This window comes from Acipenser ruthenus, chromosome 39 (assembly GCF_902713425.1).
Source record: "Acipenser ruthenus chromosome 39, fAciRut3.2 maternal haplotype, whole genome shotgun sequence".
In the NCBI taxonomy this organism is placed as follows: Eukaryota; Metazoa; Chordata; class Actinopteri; order Acipenseriformes; family Acipenseridae; genus Acipenser; species Acipenser ruthenus.
Window position 1 is genome coordinate 5,159,283 of NC_081227.1, and position 21,294 is coordinate 5,180,576.

General features: G+C 39.8%; 1 protein-coding gene across 2 annotated transcripts in view; it reads left to right on the plus strand.

The window, feature by feature from the left end:
• The window catches only part of LOC117966683 (galactosylgalactosylxylosylprotein 3-beta-glucuronosyltransferase 1), a 46,643-nt gene that overhangs the window by 16,936 nt on the left and 8,413 nt on the right, over positions 1–21,294 (plus strand). Inside the window, exons 2-3 of one of the 2 annotated variants that reach the window (XR_009311139.1) lie at positions 4,708–4,887; positions 7,247–7,266. The gene's annotated coding sequence lies outside the window, so the exon portion shown is untranslated. Of the gene's footprint in view, positions 1–4,707; positions 4,888–7,246; positions 7,267–20,673; positions 20,858–21,294 lie in introns of those variants that run through there. The other variant, XM_059009852.1, reaches the window with a different exon arrangement.

Sequence of the window (21,294 nt, forward strand, 5' to 3'; positions counted from 1 at the left end):
GATAGAGTTTTCTATATTTATGCTCGATAACCTGGGGTGAATAGTGTTTTGGCTAATGCCTCCATCAGTGCTGTGTCTAATGCCTTCATCAGCGCTGTGTCTGATGCCTTCATCAGTGCTTTGTCTAGTGCCTTCATCAGTTTTTTGGCTTGTGCCTTCTTTAGTGTACTGTTGCTTGAAGTGCATGATGTCATGCAAGGATGGTGTGAATCCAGCTAGCACCAAACTTACATTTCCATTCACACTCCCACGCTGTTAGGAGGGTAAAGGGGATGTCGTAGTCTGTCTCATTGTGCTCCAGCAACCCCTATTGGTCAGGTGTGCGATGAGTCCGGCCAGACACATCCCTGAGCAGAGCCCTCGCCTCCAGGGTTCAGTAGCTTGGTAAAATCCATTGTTTAGAACTAGCAGGCGACATCTGGAACCTCTCCTGCAAATGGGCATGCCACAAAGGCAAACGTTACAGCCTAATGTACTGTATATGCAGTATTGTGCATCAGTGATTAAACCTGATTGCAGGCTGCAGGATGTTTAATTACATTAGCAGCATGTTTAGCACCTTTTTATGTACTCTAATCAGAACTTTTAAATTTGCCAACATTGAAGGTTTCGTATTACCCTTTTCCCTTATTAGTTTATTGAATTGCTCTTTGGGGAATCTTTAATGCAACAGAGTGGCCTCTGACAATATGCTGGGGCTTAGTCATGAACACTACTGCATACACAGCACTGCCAGCTGGGGCTCTGGGGCAAACAGGGCTCAATCCTGCTTAGATTTTGAAATCTGATGAGATTCAAGGTAGCTATATTATGAAAAGCTGATCTAGCCTTGGAATTACACAGATCTCCGAAGCCCTGTCAACAACCCTTGAGATTCAGTAGAAACGGAGGCCTGTGTTTATAATTCAGTCCATGCGTGGTAATCAACTCTGAGGTCTGAGGTTTAGGGAACAAGGAGCTGGGGGATAGTATTGCTTTAACCTTCCCAGTCGCTAGCTTGACACTACCAGTGGAGTGATTATCCAAGCCACAGGCAGGTGCCAGGGGTGAGGAGGGGGCCGGGAGCAGACGAGAAGAACCGTGTCCCAAATATCTGAGACTCGTTTTGGTGAAGACAGCATTGTTTTGAAGCAGCAGGTCCTGCTAGCATGTTTGCCTCAAGACTAGTGAAGCTAAACCTGGCAAACAGCTTGTACAACCACAAACTGACTTTGATACAGAGGGTTGCCCAAGAGCACTTAGTGTCAACACAGAGTGCTTCGATTCCAAGGTATCCAAGGTTACGCCATTATGGCAGCCAATCAAAGCTGCATTGAATTCCCAGTGGGTTATAACATAGCTGTCTAGAGGCCAGTAAGAAAATTGTCCAATTACATTAGCTCATCATCGCAAAAGGGCAATTAATCCATCCTGGGACACCATCAAGGTTAATATCTAATTAAAATTAGCAACAGCTCGAATATCTATTAGAAGATGCAGGGGTCTGCATATTGACTTTTCTTAGCATGATATCTCATTATGGAAAGGTGTGCAGTGTGACCTTTGTATAGGAGAAATCAATTTAAAAAGGAAATTGAGGGCAAAAGTACATTTTTACATGAAGATTATTCTTGTGTGTAGAAAAGTCTATAAGGTCAGTCCTGTGATATCAGCCCATGTCAGATATTATAGACTACTCAGGATCTTTCAACCAATCAGAGCGCACGTTTCGCCTTCTGCACTCCACGACACATCTCAGAGGTGCCACTTTCAGTTCCTACCAGGATGAATTCTCTGTATCAAAACGGTTGACGTCACCTGCTTTAAAAAGTCATACCTGAGGCACTTCTCAGAATGCAAAGACCATTCAAAATGATGACGTCATAATCAGCCGTGTACCTCTTCAGCCACTTCTCCTCATCAACCTTTTCCCTCTTTTCAAAGAAATTGACAACGGATGAAATAAAAGTTAGTAATGATAATAAAACTAATACAGCTGGATTTTTAACTTGTGTATTAATAATTAAGCACTATATAATCGATTTATAGGACTGTGAGTGTCTGTGTGTGAGTTATATCAGCACGCACTTAAACAGACCTTGGCCTTCAGAATCAGTCCGTTCACTTTTACTTGTTCTGATATTCCACCATACACAGACGTTCGCTGTCCTATAACCGATAATAACCATTAGATAACTGGCCAATACTTTTCAAGTCATTAGAGCTCGTCTGGTCTCCAAAAGGGAGGGGCATCCAGGAAGGAGCTGGGGCCGTCATTAAGGCTACACACCATTGATCTGCAGTGTTCTAACAATCACAGCAATTTGTTTAATCTGTCACCGGGGTTTCTTTTGGAACAACAAGCACTAAATTCCTCTGAAATGACCTATCAGGCTCTCCAAGACTTACCGTTTGTCTTCCCTTAATTGTAGCCTGTTACCAGAAGGTCATTTTCTGAGATACGCTCTAAAGGGTTTAGATCTGATGAATTCTAAAGATAATCTTATGTTAATGTATCCGTAGATTGATCTACAGAGCAAGTGATAAATACTCAAACCGGAGAAGAAGTACAAGAAAATAGTATGACTGGTTCAGTTTAATAGTTAAAGACCAAAATTTGACATAATCCCAAATCAAAGCACAGGACAATATAGGACCACATTATGGATCGTTCTTCAAAGAATAAGCAGGATGCTAAATGCTCCGCAGGTAGTTCCTGGTTTATCAGACGGTATTTGCACACATCGTCCATACATGGGTCACTGGAGTCCTCAGTGCACTGAGGGTTATATTCTGCTGTACAGAATTCAGCACGCACAGAATTCAGTGCAGTGTGCGCTATTGCAGACCGGTATCATTAAATCAATCCCAGAAGCTGCTTTCCATTAACAGCAATGTCTAAGCCATCTGTAAGGGAAAGATACAATAGCGAAAGGGGTTAGGACTTTGCGATGGGGAGCCTTTTTTAAATTGAAATGTGCACTGTGCATGTGAATGTTGTACAATTCATACAGAGAGCGAGAAAAGGGTTTTCTATTACTAGTTCCATTTCCTTCTTTGTTTTTTATATTATGATATTTTTTAGTAGTTTAAATATCCATTAAAAAAGATTTTGACTATTAACAAGAAAAAAACATTTTTAAAATATTAGGTTATTTATATTACCATATTTATCTCTTTGCCTGCACCCTCACTCACAATGTGCTGAAAGCAATCCTGGGAAAGCATATTCTCCACCAGTGTACTGGGTGATTATTAGCAAGTTCTGCAGTTCTGCAATCTGTAGTATCAAAGCAGGCATGGCAGGCTGATGACGCTGGGTGCACCATGGAAAGCAAATGCAAGGTGTTACCACAGGTGGGTGTTGCGGGTACCTCCTGTTGCACTGCAGCATGAAAATGAATGCTGTCAGATCTAATTTTGCAGTGCCAAGTGTCTATATCAAAAGCAGATAACTACACCTGCACTGCCCCCATCAAGTTCCCCCAAGCAGAATCTGTGTTTTTCTGTGTGCTTGGAGTGTGTGATCTGAGGCTTTGTTATTTGTCTAGTAGAAAGCATCGCTGATTGGTCGTGGATGTGGATTGCTATTGCTCTGTCCCAAATAAATTTAACTGCACTTTGGACTAGACAACACTACTTTATACATACAGTGCTCCCCCTTTATAAGGCGGCCCATTATACTGCAGAACAGGTTATAAGGCGGTACGGTCATGGCTCCCATTTGCCCCATAATGCCATTACACTAACACTAGTATTCTCGTTATAAGGCGGAACACAAACAGCATGGTCTCTTAACTGGCTCCTTAACTGGCTAACTACAGCGTTATAAAGGGAGAGCACTGTAGTTTGCACTTCATTCTTTGACCCTTGGACTCAGCTTTCAAGGTACACCTGCCTACAAATTACCATGCAGATAAGTGGAGAGGTTGACTGTAGGGAAACCATGGGCAGGAGGTGCAGGATAATTACCCTCCCCGCTAGACGAAGCCAAAAAGCAGATGGAGGCTGGGGAGGAGGAGGCGAACTCTGGCGCACAGCAGGGACTGACAATTTGATCAGATATTGGAAGCGCCTAAAATGTGCTTGATGTTTATTAGTGATTTGATCTGAGGTTAAAAGTGAGTTCCCTGCCTGAACCACCACTTTGCTTAATTTCTGTGAAAGCAATTGTTGAACAAATATGTGCCATAGATACCATACCATCTTTCCCTTCCAAATGATTGAGAGACCAACGGCGAAAAGGTCGCTCCAAATAAATGACGATGGGATAATATCTGCAGAATGTGTTTTACAGCTCATAATGCCATGCGTTTATGAGGGTGTTAATGGAGTGAGGATTGATAGTTGTGTGAGGGGGGAGGGGCAGCTGATTCAGTTTTCCATCGGTGTGCTTGCGCAGGCAATCAATACTAATCCTCCGATCCCTCTCGCAGTGTCTCTAGGGCTCACCTGACCCCCATTGATCGTCTCGCCACGCTCACAAGTGCTGTTTAGATATCTTCATTGTACGTCTGCTTTTTCTTTTCAGCCACGTTCGGGTTGCTGTATTTGAATGGATGGTTTTGGTCTTTGGCTGTAGTTATTGTTTTAATAGTTTTGTTTCCTTTTTTGGTTTCTTAAATACGTGTTAAATAATGCTTAATCTGCTGTATGTTTTACCTTTGCTGTAAGGTGTATCTGTATGAAAAGCCCTCTGTAAATATAATATTGTTGCTGTTGTTGTAGGGGGGGCTTCTCTTCAGTCAAACACACCCAGAGGAGTGGATGTCACCAGTGTATCTCCCAGGCCGCTCGGAAGCAGAGCCACCTTGGAATCCTCTCGGATGAGATTATTGTCAGTGGAGGAGCTCAGCAGCGTGCCTTCAAAGGACCTCTGTTTCATTGTTAAACAATACCGCAACAACTGTAAGTAATTAACATATCGTACAAATGTTTTACCCAGATCCCGAACAGTGCCACCTGTACTGAGATGATAAAAATGGTTTGATGCTAGAAAAGTAACTTCAGGCAAGAGCATTGCATGTTCTCCAATATACGCTGGGGCTGATTCAATGCAAACTTTACCAACTGTGTTGTTTCCCTCTTCTGTGGCTCTATGATTTAAGCTTTTAGACACAGTTGGACATGCCCCAACAAAGCCCTCTATTTGAAATGAAGCTCCGGTGAATCCATGTGTTTGCATTTAATAAATCCCTAATTGAATATATTAATATTGACGCACAGGATTCCTCGTGGAGCCCACTTGGCCAGACTTTGGTTTGCTGGAGTTTGCATTGCACCCTTGTGTCTGTTTAGAAAGGTGTCACTCTGGAGTGTCAGCAGTCATCTCTAAAAGCTAGTGATGGTTAAAAGGGTTAAGTGCACAGTATAGAAGAAATGTGACACATCCATTGATCTCCAGCATTGCTGTCCCATGGAGACTGATATCATTAGTCCCGGCCACCTTGGGGGACCAGCGGGGGGCGCTTGAGAAGCAGATGCTGCTGATGGGAAAACGGTTTCATAACACTTCAGAGACACTGCAGGAGGAGGAGAGCTGCAATGCACTCTGGGTAAACTGCTGATGGGTAGCTGCTTATCTGGAGGGCGAAGCTTATTGTTTAAAAAGATACAGGGGGATTTGGAAGTGCTGTAAGTATGGCAATTCAGCAATCTGCAGCATCAAAAGTAATCATAGCAGAGCTGTAGCATTTCTGCCAGGGCCACAATGGAAAGTAAATACCAGGTGTTATCACAGCATCCACCTGTATTTTAATGACCTCATTAGCTGCATAATCAATGAAGAATTTAAGTTAAAACATATTTACCTACATTAAATATGGGCCCTATTTTCCACTGTCCTGTAATGAGGCCCGGCTTATTTCATTTATAATTTCCTATATTATGCTGTTATTGCATCTGTTTCATATTTTCCTTTTACTCTTGAATTACGTACAGTATATTGCCAGCACCCTCAATCACAATCTCTGATTTCTGTGCTGAAAGCAATCCTGGGAAAGCATATTCTCCACCAGTGTACTGGGTGATTAGCAAGTAATTATGGCAATTCAGCCAGCTGTAGCATCAAAGCTGATGAGGCTGGGGCCAGAGAAAGCAAGTACAGATCTTAATAGCGCTTCCCTAATTGTCATGGTCATGTAAAGCAATAGTGGCACCCCCTCCCTTGTGGTAACGTTTGTTATTTACTTAAGGGGTGGTGACCTCCATCAATCTATTTGAGCTCCAGTTTGCTGAGCTGTTGAAGTAATTGTTCTGTTACATGACAGAACATTCATACACGAAGTCCAGGAGCACATACTGCACACAAAGCCTAATCTTAACGTTAAATCGTAGTTTTACCCCAGCATTGCAAAATAACGTTCTCTGGTCAACAGATGCAAAAAATGTAATACGTACAGGACGAATTGATAATCACAGGGCTTGGGTCTGGCGGATTCCAATTTATTTTTGCATTTATTTTATTTATTGATTTATTTCACCTCATTTACAAGCGGGTCCTGGAAACCAACAATGCATACAAAGACAATTGCAATAAAAAACATGTGTGGTTCAAACTTAATCAGCAGCACACCAAGATTAAAGAACAGTGTCAATAAGACCAATTATTGTCATAAAACTGGAAAAAAAGTAATCAAACTGAGTTCTGCTGCTGGTTCCTACCGTGAGAAGCTGCTAGTGATTTTGCACATTGCAGGAGACCCGGGCTGATCATTACATCTCCTTATTAATACCCAGCTCCCTAATCAATCTGGAGACCAGGCTGATCGTTACATCTCCTTATTAATACGCAGCTCCCTAATCAATCTGGAGACCAGGCTGATCATTACATCTCCTTATTAATACCCAGCTCCCGAATCAATCTGGAGACCAGGCTGATCATTACATCTCCTTATTAATACCCAGCTCCCTAATCAATCTGGAGACCAGGCTGATCATTACATCTCCTTATTAATACCCAGCTCCCGAATCAATCTGGAGACCGGGCTGATCATTACATCTCCTTATTAATACCCAGCTCCCACGGTAACCTGGAGACCCGAGGCTGTCTTCAATGCCTTTCAGTCACTAATGTGCTCCGCGAGGCAGAAGCATCACAGCTGCTTGCAAAGCGTCTTATAAATGACGAGTTTCACTTTTCCATGTTCACGATCCATCTCCTGTCATAACAAAATAATCAGCGGTATCCACTTTCTAATAGCTTCCTGACACATAAGGATGGGTTTGTGTTCAGGGCATGCATTAAGCATGTTTTTTATTCACGCAGAATAGCCCAGCTGAGATAGATTGTTCCTCGGGCCGAGGTCGAACCCAGGTGTGTGGGACTGAGGCAATAATTCAGCACACATCCCCACACTGTTACATTCAAAGGATCTATTACTGCGAGATCCTAGAGCTCTCAGGGTGAGTCATCAGTGCAAGTATTTGATAAATGTAAGCACCATAAATAACAATGCTGAAAAACAGCTGCAGTTAATATATACTTTTAAATTCATAGTTGTTTTTTTAACAATTCAATGCACTTTGCAAGTAAAAACCATGCATTACGATACAGCATTTGCGATTCAAACATTGATAGCTCTGCAATCTTTGAAGTAACACGTTACATTAAGGGTCTCTAATTACTGTGTGCTACATAGTAGATGCTTAGTAAATATATGTGTAATTACACATATTACAATGTTATTATGCATACAATGTACTTGAAGCGTAACTCTTTTTGCGTGATATAACTCTAACCCTAACCCTAACCCTAACCCTAACCCTAACTCTAAACCTACAAAGTTCAAATATATTTGCCTCCAAACTACAATATGGGCTGTATTTACCTCTGTGATGTAATGAATTTAGTAAGGTCCTATGTTATGCTGTTATTACGTTTGTTTCATATTTCCTTGAATTAAATATATTGCAAAGTTTAACTTGAACGAAGGGGCATTCACAACACAATTTAATAAGGCTAATAGTAGACAGCTACCTAAACTGATATCTAAACATAGAATATGATCTGATATGTAAGGTTTATAATATTCATTTAAGGGGATTCATTCCAGTGTTAGACATCCTGCCTTGACTTCATGCTTGGAAATGGAGACAAACTGAGTGAGTTTACCCACTAATACAGCTGTTAAACTAACCTTACATCAGTCATTATTATTAGTATATTGAGCAACGGCGACTTACAGAGACTAGGGGGTGTGAACTACACATCAGCTGCAGAGTCACTTCCAATAACGGATCAACCGAAAGACAGAACACAAGGAGGTTAAGTGACTTGCTCAGGATCACACAGTGAGAGTGGCTGAGCCGGGATTTGAACCAGGGACCTCCTGGTTACAGGCCCTTTCCTTTAAGCACTGGACCACACAACAAGTCATGGTTCCCTTGTCTCATTTACATTACCGTCAAAGGCAAAAACTGGCCATTTGTGTGAGCAGCTACTGCCACATGGCGGTGTCAGATCAATACAGAGACAGAGCTAACAAGATGAGCTGAGACAGGGGGCAGGCTGAGCACAGCATTTCTATTCAGGGACTTTGATCCTAAGGCAGGGGTATCAGCAATGATCAGTGCAGCATGGATTCAGCAGATCACTGCTGTACTGGACAGCATTATCACATCAATCTGGGAAAGCAATCTGCGTATGCAGTGCTGGAGACAGGAAGCATAGAGTGCATGAGGGATCGTTCTTCTGTAGCGCAATGCAAGGGGCAATGGCCTTCCTTCAACAATGGTTAAGAGCCTTAATCATTCATAGTGGCGTTGGCTGGGTATTTGATAGTAGGGACTGCATAGGTCCCAAGTTTCATCAACTGGAATGCTGTGGATGAGCCACATTACATTTCAAATCAATAAAAGAAAAAGAAAACAACAGCATTGGTTACCATACAATAAAACACAATTTGCTCTTCGTCCTTGGGCGTTTTACAAGAAAAAAAAGCCATTGTCCTATCAATCCAGCTCACAGATGAGCCAATGCAAACAAATCTGTTTTTAAATCGGATGTAAAAGATTCGACTGTGCCAGCATTCCTGGTATGACTTGGGATGGGGTTTTAAAGGCAGGAGTATAGCAACAACTTCCAGGAACTGCCAAAAGTTCAGCATTCACTGATCTGAAGGCGAGACTAGGAGCATAAGGTACTAACATTTCCTGTAAATATAAAGACTTTTATAGTTGTTCATATTATCATAAAGTGCTGGTCTTTGTTAATAATCATTGCTATCTTCATCAGACAGTAAATGGAGATTTAAACGGAAGTGGGCCTGTAGAAAACAGCAGGAATCTTACAACTGTAATAATATAGATCAATTGCACTTTCAATTAGAAATATTCTTCATTTGATAATTATTTTAATTATTGTTCAGTATGTGTAATTATTATACCTACTGTAAGTGAAGCGCTCCTTATAATCATAGTAGTAATGAGTATTATGAGCATTTATGTCAGGGGAGGAATTTCTTCTGGGGTCTGGGGCAGTATTTTCAAATGATTTAATAAACAGCAGCAATGGCACTCTAATTAAGAACATGCTCATAACTACATTATATCACTCATTTATATAGGGTAGCAGCTTGTTATTTATATGTCAGCATTTGCATAATAAATGCATAGTTAAGCAGTCAGGATTCAGTGTGATCGCCCCTACCCTAACCTGCTTTCAAATTCAAAGGAAAAATGCCATCTCCAATTGCAATTTATAGCTCATGGGTACAATTGTAGCAATTGTGGCTTATTATTTTTTGTTATCCCAGAGGAGCTTATTAGTGTTGTTCAGTCCCTGGAGTATTTAATGGCTTAGTCCTAAGCCAGGAGTGATGGGCTCACATTGGGAGCCCGCGCAGTGCCACCCCTGGAGTTATTTCGGTCTTTTTACGCTTTTTCTGCAGCTTACAGCATCCCAGGACAGGAGCTGGGATTGCCACCAAGATCGAGAGAATTGCTGGGAAAAATGAAGGTTGCAGGGATTCTAAATACAGTACTGCTTAGGGAATGGCAATTGAAAATCCTGCATTAAGAATTTATGACAATGCTATTCTATATCTGAGTGTGCTGTTTCTTGCAGTGTGCTGACTCTTTATTTTTATATAGCGCCTTTCATAGTGGACCACCATCACAAAGCGCTTTACAGAGGTAGGCTGTGAACTGTGCATTTTATGCAGAGTCACTTACAATAGGACATTGATTTAACATCCCATCCGCAGGATGGAGCACAAGGAGGTGAAGTGACTTGCTCAGTGTCACACAGTGAGTCAGTCAGTGGCAGAGGTGGGATTTGAACCGGTGACCTTCTGGTTACAATCCCTGGACTTTAACCACTGGACCTCACTGCCTCCCAAAGGTGAAGCCCAAAGGTAATTTGTGGTCTCAGTTTTAGTACTTTCACTTTATTCATGGTATTGCATGGTTGTTTCTTGGTTCTGAATAGGCAATTTCTGTATGTAGAACATGAAGTTAATTACAATGTTATTATGCATAGTTACAATGTACTTAATGTGTATAACCCTAACTCTAAACCTAACCCTAACCCTTTTCTGATTCAATTGTCTACTTACATATATTATGCCAAAAGATTTACACATTAAGTACAACTATACATAATAACATTGTAATTACATGTAAGTACACATGCATTTACTAAGTAATGCTATGTAAATACACAGGAGTTAGAGACACTTAATGTCAAGTGTTAGCCTAAAATGTAAACCCTGAATTCGATATAATAGAGCATTATACAGTAGGCTCAGTTAGATCACATTGCCTATCACAAATGTTATGAAAACCTCAGGAACAACTCTGTACCGCTACATCTAACCAGAGTGATCAATTACACTGCAACTTCAGCATCGTTATGCCGTCCTCTCATCTCAGTATGCAACCTATTCTCTCCTGTGCAATATGCAATTATAGTTTGCGGTTTCACCTTTTTGCACGGGAATGTTTCATTGATGAACCCACTTTGTCACGCGTAATGGCTTGTTGAGTAAACAGGCCCTTGTATTAAGATGATGCATCGATAACAGGCAAAGCTACATTAAAGGGCTCTCTTTCAGTGCCCAAAGGTTTGAGCTGGCTCTTTATTACCTGCTTGCCACTGCAGTTTAAATATGTTTTTATGTCTGCTGTATCCTGCGGTTGGAATCAATAAATATCACGCCTTTGCCTAGCCAAACACACTTCACTTCCTGCTAATTCTCTGGGCTTTGTTACCTTTAGCATATTCCTACAAACGAGGGTTCCGGTGTGTCCAATCTAGAACATTGTGGATCCTTGTGGTTGTTCTGGAACTTGTTTAAATTCTTTATAGAACCATTGCTATCTACTGAACAACAGAGTCCTCTGTATTCTGGGTTCAATTATAACACAAACAGTGATAAATAGAACTCATTGGAGTTCCTAATCCAAAGCTGGCAATAACTTATTTATTTATTTATTTTATTTTTTTATTGTTAAACACTAACACAGCCCAGGCATATTTTTAGAAAACTGTTGAGAGTGGAAGGTACATTTGGAACTCCTAAACATTGCTTTAGTTATCTTTTTTTAATGTTTCATGTTTCATTACAGATGCACTTATGTAGCAGTTAAGAGAAAATTGATGTGACAGATACAGTACAGCTAATGCAATTCATTACAGTACTTCTTGAAGCTGCAGACTCCAAAGTGCTGCTGCATTAAATAAAAACTAATACAAAAAGTTCTGTAGATGATTTTTGTCCCAGCCTTGGGATAAATGTCACTTCATTTGCCATGATCACCACACTCTTTAAAAAGACCCAAGCAGGAGAGTTCAGTTCAGGAGAAAGGCTGAGAGCAGCAGCACCGAGATATCTGCAGCCTGGGTGCTGGTTTGGATCATGTCGTGAGAACAAGAGGTCATTTACAAGGTCTAAATATTTATTGGCGGTAAAAGGCTTCCCCCCACAGTTAGAATAAGACAGAGTTAAGGAGAACGTATCTCCTTATGAGTTTAGCTTCATTCTCACAGAGGGAGATAGAGTTGGTTTCTTTTGATGGGTAACTGCTTGGTTTGGTTATTTAAACCTTTTTTTCATTAATTAATAAAAGTGCGCAAAAGCGCGGAATTGCAGTCATCTGCTTCGGTCTTTGCTATTTCTGCCACTGGCTGGCCTTGACCGCACACCACTTTAACACAGATACATACAGTTGTGTTATAGGGGTCAATGAATGAGGTATTATTAGAAACCCTGAAAACGAATACCGCAGTTTTATTTCGCTGACTAGACTCCAAGAAACAAATGAAAACCTTCAAAGTTAAATAATTGTCAGGAGCTGTGCCGTTTGTGGGGGGTAAATCCTGAATCACTGTGTATTATTAAAAACACATTTACTTTGTGTAGTAGGTGAGAAAATATAATCTCCACATCTATAATTGGGAAAAGCAATGTCAAACATTGCCTTGGAATTAAAATAAGAAAAACACAATGGATTTTTTCTTTTTCTTTTGGCTGAACTAGAATTACACATGAGACATGGCACTTGTTTTATTTTCAAAGTCTGGATTTTTCATGAATATAAACTATTGTAAGGTGCCACAGAGTTAAGGTAAACATGGGAATGAACTGCTTTGTTACGCTATAAGGATGAGACCGGACCGTGTTTCAGAATTGTACCCACATTACATTCCACATTAAACGTTATTGTTTAGATACAATACATGCCACTAGTATTAACAGAGAAAGGATCAGATGATCTGAATCCCCGAAGAGAGCCCTCAGACTGATTCACTGATGGTCACTGATGGAGGTATTAGAGATTTCTCTGTCTGTGTCGCCTCCATGCCTGATATTTATACCATATGGGTTTAGAACATACGTGACTACAGTCTGTTTCTGTTATCTTACTAATTATCAATAGAATTTATCCCATTAGCTGTTACTCCATTCAAGTGCAACCCACAGCTAACCAATCTTTTTTAACAAGGACAGTGGTTAATTGTATACCATATTTCATCCCATACATTTCTGCACCTGCTTTATCTCTTCAGTCATTTCAACCAATACATTTTACTCTCCCGTGATATACATTAACCCTGCAATATAATACTAGTTAGTGTTTGGGCTAAAAGGAGGCATTTTTAAGAAGGTTGCTATTGAGTTAAAAGTAGTGCTTTGGAGTGATTTTTTCAATTCTCTTTTTTTTCACATTCATTTCTAATACATCTTTTTCCACAAAGCTCTCTGTGCCGGACACTCGCTGTGTGGCAATCACAAGCTGCCTGATTCAGATGTGCCAGCTTAACTTCCCTCTAAAGAAGTGCCTGAACAAAAGCTTTGTGATCCTCTTGCTTTCCTGCAGTGTGATGCCTTTCAACATGGAAATCCATATGTTCTGTGATTCTCTTGCTCCCACAGGAGTGAAACGTGCTGTGACTGAACTCTCCAACAAAACCGAACAAAACTCATCGAATTTGCACTACAGTTCTTCGTTAGGAAGCGTTCCAGGGTTCATTATTGCGTCTATTTGCCTGGTATAAATTCCATAGGGGTTCAGTTCCGCTCATCAGAGTTGTAACATTGGACAGGTGATCCTTATATAAACAGGTTGTCTTTAATAAAAGTTCATACATATCCATTTCAGTCCCAATGTTTTTTTATTTATTTGTTATCGTGAACTCTTCGGGGTATGAGAAGTTGCCAAGACTTAAAAATAAAAACATTTAGAACATACTGTAAGAACATAAGAAAAGTTTGAGAATGAGAAAAGGCCAATTCGGCCCATCAAGTCTCATCCCTGGTTAGCACACCATTCTCCCCTACTGGGGGAGAACTAATTTAAAAGCACTGAATCTAGTCCTTTTTAAAATGTTCCCAGTGTTTTAGATCCTACTACTTCACCTGGTAGGCTAGTCCATGCATTTATACCTCTGTGTTCTATTCAGCTTGCATGTACAGGTAGTGGACAAATAAATGGAAACACCTGGATAAATGAGGGACACCAAGTATATTGAAAGCAAGGGCTTCCACACAGATGTGGCTCATGCGTTAATTAAGCAAATAACATTCCAGCATGCTTAGGGTCATGTATAAAAATGCTGGACAGGCCTGGTTGCCTATAATTATGGCTAGCATGGCTGCAAGAGGAGACCTCAGTGACTTTGAAAGAGGGGTGATTTTTGGGGCACGTTTGGCAGGAGCTTCAGTGACCAAGACAGCTCAACTTGCTGATGTTTCACGAGCAACGGTGATGTCGGCATGGAACTCCAAGGGAAAGACATCATCAGCAAAGGGCAACAGTGGGCGAAAGCGCATACTCCAGGATCATGATATCTGTGCATTAATTCGAACAGCAAGGCAAAACAGGTGAGCAACTGCAGATCAATTGACTGCAAATTTCAACCTGGGGCGCAAGCAGCCAGTTTCATCAAAAACAGTCCGTCGAGAACTCCACAGAGCGGGATACCATAGTGGCCCAATGCCCTATTAAGTGACTTTACATTGGTGTTTCCATTTTTTTGTCCACTACCTGTATGCCCTCTTGTTCTTCTCTGTGCTAAATTTGAAGTAGTGTCTTGGGTTACACATGTATTTACTCACTAACTGCTATGTAAATACACAGTAATTAGAGGCACTTCATGTAAAGTGTTACAGAAGAATATAAATTTAGTTAGCAGCATGTTCTAACCCAATTCACCTTTCAAATTGACTCATGTTTTCATATACCAGCTTCAACCGACCTGACCAGTTAAAAACCAGCACACAGCCAGCTCTGAGTAGGACAGACCAGTGCTTGTTATTACTGGAATTTCAAACAAAAACCACAAACAAATAAATAAAAGTACAAATCCTCTCCTCAGAAAGGGCCAGGTCTGTTGGCCAGAGAAAATATCAGTGTCCCTTTATTGTACCTCCTTCTCCAGAGCTGTAACTGAAAGAAAGTCCCAGCTCACAATGTGCATTCCCCTCGGTTTAATTATTTATGATTGAATTCACTATTATGTTTTGTACAGCCCTATAATTACCGTTACAGACTTCTGGGAGTCCTTTTGCATAGATTGCACATTTCATTCAGGTTTCCTCATTAAAAATATTGAAATGCAATTTTTTTTTCATGTTGATGGAACCTCAGACAAAAAAGTAGGTTTCTACATATTGTGAATATGTCTTGTTTGCAATTTATATTTTCTTCGTGTATGGATTTACACTGTTGACTTGTGTGCACGCACGCACGCACACACACACACACACACACACACACACACACACACTTATTTCTGCTGATAGATTAGTTTGTGAGTCCCCTAGGATGTTTTAGTTTGTAGTTGAGTTTGCATTTCTTTCAAGTATTCCTATTAAGACATCATTCACAGTATTCTGAGAATAACAACACAGTATATCTATCAGTCTGTCTATCATGATAGAGTCTATTCTACTGTAGAACGCAGCAACACATTATTTCATCACAAACAGTAAACAATAATTACCTGTAGAATTCAGATTTTTAGCGTTGGGTGTTGGGACCCCATTGGAGAGAGAGAGAGAGAGAGAGCATCATAATGTAGTACAAAGAGCTACATTTGACAGCTATGCCGTTCCAGTCCCAATGCATCTCATTCAATGCCACGCAAATGTAAAATTGAAGAACAGCCACTTCTGTCACTCAGGGATTTTTTTTTTTTTCATTCCTTAGCTACCTGCCGCTTGACTAAAGGCTTTCAGGGGATCTAGAAATAAATCCAATTCAAAGTAGTTGACAGGAGGCCTTTCCTGCTATCGGTTCAGAATGAGACACCACTGAAAAAGGGCTTTTAATCTCCCATCAGTGCAGAGGCTGCTTCTCACAAGACAGTGCAGCGCTGATCAATCAAGAAAACTGCTTAGCACAAATGGCTTCCTTAACTTTCCAAAAGCAATCCCCTTCTAAATCATGGCTCTTGTAAAGGCACTTGCAGGTTTTTATTAACTTATTAAACAGGAATAAATTGTCCAATGTCATGGATCCCAGCATAAAAGTTAGGAATCCAATGTAGGCCTATACTCCAGCCGACAAAGCCAATAGCTGACGAATGGAAAGTTCTGTACTGGTGTGCAGGACGAATGGAAAGTTCTGTACTGGTGTGCAGGTCGGTTCAAGTGAATGGGCCACTGGTTTGCTTACTTTACCCCAGTACTCACCAACTGCAGGTTTAAGTTTCATTGTATCACTTTTGTTGAGTTGTTCATCTATTAAAAACGTTTCTAGAGATACAAGCTTTCACTGTGTTATATTCAGTTTTGCTCTAACTAACTGCTGACCAGCAGGTCCATTGTTGATCAATACCTTAATACGCTTCTTAATTCTAAGTCAAGTAGACAAACATTTTGGCAGATGTATTCTTGACTTAAGTACATTTCAGTTATGGTTTTAAAAAGTACCAAATAACATAGATCAATTATTCAGTGCCAGCACTGCATAAAACAAAAAAAGAACATCACTTATCACTTATCTTTACCAACATGGTGCCCAATACATTTTTATATAACCCTGAGTATCGAAAGAGTTGCTTTAATCCCCTGTGCCTTTGCTGATGTTAATAACATTAAGACAAGATTAGTGTTCTACAGCATGCACAGGGCAGCAGGGTGATAGATGGAGGAGCTATAGAGTGTGGGATTCGATTTCAGATCCATGGCACAGGTCTATATCGGACTGTGTTTATCTCTTCCAGATCTGTCTACCTCGTTACTCGGGTCAGTGTGTCTGTATGTCTGTGTGTGTGTCTGTGTGTGAGTCTGTGTGTGTGTGTGTGTGTGTGTGTGTGTGTGTTTGTTTGTGTGTGTGTGTGTGTGTGTGTGTGTTGAATACTCAATCACTAGGAGGCACACCGGACCCATCCTCTAAATGTAAAAAGAAATCCTCTGTTAAAAAAAAATAATAATAATCTTGTTTTAACACGGCAGTGTCCCACAGTGTGCCGTGTAATGTCTTGGTGTTTTCTATAGTTAAGTCTTCTGTGTGCAGATCAATATGTTTACTGTACATTCCCCAAAGGCAGTAGAAACACACACTTCCAACTTCCCCTCCTTTGAAAGTACTCTGTGGGCCAAATATCCATGCTGTCACTGCTACATCTTCTAAAATGCAGCGCTAAAATGCTGTTAATTAAACAATCTCTTACTCTGCTTCAATGCAAGAAACTAATTACAAAGGGCTGTCTGTTTTTTCTTCACCTTGTACCAACCTTACCTTATTCACATTACCACTGATTTTAGATTCAAACCAGAGATTTTACATAAAACACACATGCAAAATTAAAACAAATTCAAAATGACCCAAAAAGGATTGAAACAGCACCGCCTTGGAGAATTCCTTGTTAGGCTGGTGTCTCGGCTAAATGAACCCAGCCTGTGGCTTGACCTTCCAGTGCCTCTCTAATCCAGCGTTAACCGCCTTGCAGAACACTTCATGCTTGGCAACGCATTGCACCCACTTGTCCTCTTATCTGTATAAGAAGGGCTTAGGCTGTCCCTTCGGAAGATTCACAAACTCCTCAGCCGCATCCCACAGTCGGAATGTCAACACATCAGCCAGTGGGAACCGTCAAGGAAGGACAGCTGAGGAATGACACATCCCTGTTTTTATTTATTTATTTACGGGAGAAGGTGCATTGATGGCTGCATGTCTATGAGTATTTGAGTTGGCTTATGAAGAAAAGGCATTCCATCTGACAATTCTTTGTAAAACGTTTTTTTTCATGAAAAACCATATGTGTGAAATGTTTGTCTTAGCAGGAACCTACCCCTTTTGTTTCAGCAATGAGCCACTGAAGGTTACAAGCCTATTTTCTAATAAGACCTTTGCCCTCCCTTAAGGTTAAAGTTCAGTTTGGAAATTGACATGTACAACAGATCAAGTGAAAACCTGTTGTTGTTTTTTTTTTTACAGCAAAATAACCTTCTAGTGCACGAGCTTCAAGCAATGTGTCTCTCCCTAATGTAATGGCTTGCATATTCTTTTTAATAATTTTAGGTACCGAGCCGCTTCCTAATAGCGTGACTGGAAAAAGGTCATTTTTATTTTATACTGTTGCATCAAAAGATTAATAAAGGCAGCGCATAAGAAGGCCCAGTGTTGGTTTGAAAAGTTTATTTTTAGAAAATGAATTAGGGCTGGAAAATTGAACCTAATAATTTAATAACCACCTCCATCTTTGGCAACAGGTAGACCTTCCAATGGATGCGCCCTTCCAATGGAGTCTGGAGAAATTGGCCAGAAAGGTCTGGACTGGAAACTTCTCTTTTGTAAGACAAATGTTTCCAGCAGAATAGTGTAGAAGATTGAGTTTCCTGTTCCTGCTCGTCGACACAGGAGAAAAGAATAATTAGCTAGAGGGACCTTGAGAGGCAGGGCTGGATAGCAGAGGCTACCTTTGTTGTCTATTATTTGATTCTTCTGTTATAATCACATTATAGACACTCAAACCCTAACCAGGTGCTCATGAATAAAGGCTGAGCGCAATTTAAGCAGCCCCTTTCCTCTGTGCCGAAACAAGTGGCTCTGTTTTCAAGCAGCTGGCAATTAGAGTCAGATTGAATTCGCTTGCTGCTGATTTCCATGCAGAGGTCAATGAATGGAAGCACAAAGGCTCTGCTGCCCACAGGATCAGGTGTTAAACACGTCTTCAGAGTTGGAGGATCTTATTGCTCCTTCCACTCCTACTCCAGCCCTGTTTGGGGCTTCTTATTGAACTTGTGTATTCTATACTACACCACTAGTCAGTCAAACTATTTAGATTGAACTAAACATGCAACAGGGTAGTCGTGGGGTGACGTTAACCTCCGCAATGCATTCAGCAGGTTATGGATTCACACATTGATGTTGCCTGTAGAAAAGTGGACAGCACTTTATATTAAGTGTCTCTAACTACGGTGTATTTACATAGTAGTTACTTAGTGAATGCATGTGTACTTGTACATATTACAATGTTATTATGGATAGTTACAATGTACTTAACATGTAAATCGTTTTGCACGATATATGGAAGTACACAAATGTATCAGAAAAGGGTTAGGTTTAGAGTTGGGTTAAGGGTTAAGGTTAGAATTAGGCTTAGGGTTATATCATGCAAAAAAAACCGTACACATTAAGTACATTGTAACTACGGTAACACTTAAGTTTAGGGATCCGTTATAAATGGTTATAAACAATAGCAAATATAGATAGATAGATAGATAGATAGATAGATAGATAGATAGATAGATAGATAGATAGATAGATAGATAGATAGAATGGCAAAAGTGTATAATAACTGTATTGCAAAAACAAAGTAACCTCAAACAATTGGTGAGACAAACATATAAAGACAGACACAGAGGCATAGAAAGACAAACAGACCTGAAAAGACAGACAGACAGACAGACTAAATCCGTTATAAGCAATTATAAACAATAGCCAAAAATTGCAAGTGTATGGTAACACTTTATATTAAGGTGTTGCTTATTAATGTTTTATAAATGGTTATAAACCATCAATACTGCTTTATTAATGCTCTATAGCATAGTTATTAAGCATATATAAAATATTTATAAAATGCTAATAAGCAGCACCTTAATATACAGTGTTACCAAATTGCATACTAATAGTCTTATTATTTCTAATCATATTCTATAATTGCTAATAGCATAATTAATAACATGTTTATGGATTGTTTATAATCACTTATATCAGATCCCTAAACTAAAGAGCTACCGTAACTACTATGCAGATACAAAGTATTTCGAGGCACTGAATATAAAGTGTTACCCAAAAGGGCTTCTTGTTGAGCTTATCTTCATTTTCACAGCTTTACTGAGATGCAAAGAATCCCAGGAAGATAAGGAATGACAAAGTCCTTTAATCTCAAAGAGACCACTCTCAGGGTTTATCTTTTTTTAATCAAGAATTCATTTCATTGAATCTGACGAGTTCTCATTTCCAGACGTAGTCTTTCTGCATAATTTTTTTTTTATAAATGTACTGTTTTTCAAGTTTCTTGAATTATTTGTAATTCATCTGGTTTAATTTTATATTTAAATGTAAATGTATTTTATTTATGTAGCAGCTTTCATACTACAGTATCTCGAAGCGCTTTACAGGTCAGTTAAAACAGAAAGAAGTATTCAATGTCAAGAAGTAGTAACAATTACAAAATAACAGAAAAGAAATATACTAATGATAATATCAATAAATAATAACAATACAACATCTATTGAATACTATATGATTTACAACTATAGACAGAGATACAGTACAGTTTTTACCATCTTCCCATAAGCTATTGCTAAAATAATCAAATAAGGAATGGAAAAGGCATTAGACTGTATAGTTCAGGTGACCGTAACTGTAAATGCTGCTTCAATTCAAACCACCATTCCGATTGTTATAGAAATTAAGGCAGAAAATAGTGCTCTGTTTATTGAAAAAAGAAAAAAGAACAGAATTTTTGGAAATACATGAATACTGTATGAAAGTATGTTCCGGTGATTGATTTGGATCAGTGATTAAACACAGTTTGAGCGATAACATTCGAGGTCCTTTACCAGAGATTAATGAACTCGTACTGTATTGATCAGTCAGGTTAAAGGAAATCTTTGATCCATTTTCTAATTGCTTTGATATATGTTGTAGGTACAGTACTGTTTACAGCACCTTGCTGGTCAGAAGGACTGCTTGGAAACCCATTGTTTAAGGAGTTGCCCCTTTTCTTTTTTTCAGGATCTCATTGGGGAGGCCAGGAACTGTATCATAGTGCAGTAGCATTAGTGCTCACTCATGATTTCCCTTGATGGATGATGGCCTGTTGAGTCCTCTTGCAGCTCCTCTTCTTATCTCTAGACCTCTATGTGCAGCCCCTGCACTGTCTATCCTTGGTGCTGCCATGAACAGGTTATAACCATAGGTAAGGAAATATCAGAGTGGACACTTAGGGGAAATACTGTATCTCTTTCACAGTTATCACAGATTTCACGATTGCCGTGTAATATGTAGTTCCTCGTAAAAATTCCCAATTCTGAAATAATAGGGTAAATGTACATAAACATTTGTTTTTTCACTTAAAAATAAATACAGCAAACATTTCCCTTCGTGACACACTACCTGTTACACTGCATTTATGAACCTGGCAGTCGGTTTAGTTTGCTTCCGGTAAATGATTGAACACACTGCGCAATTTCTTTAGAATGTCTTCAACGAAAAAGACACCAGCTGCATCAAAGATGGGATATATTTCTGCTAATGATCGCTCTGTCCAGTACAGGAAGGGCACATTCCACGTGTCTGTTGTTATTTATAAATGCATTTATATCTGGCTTGATAATTCGCTGATGGTGAAATTAG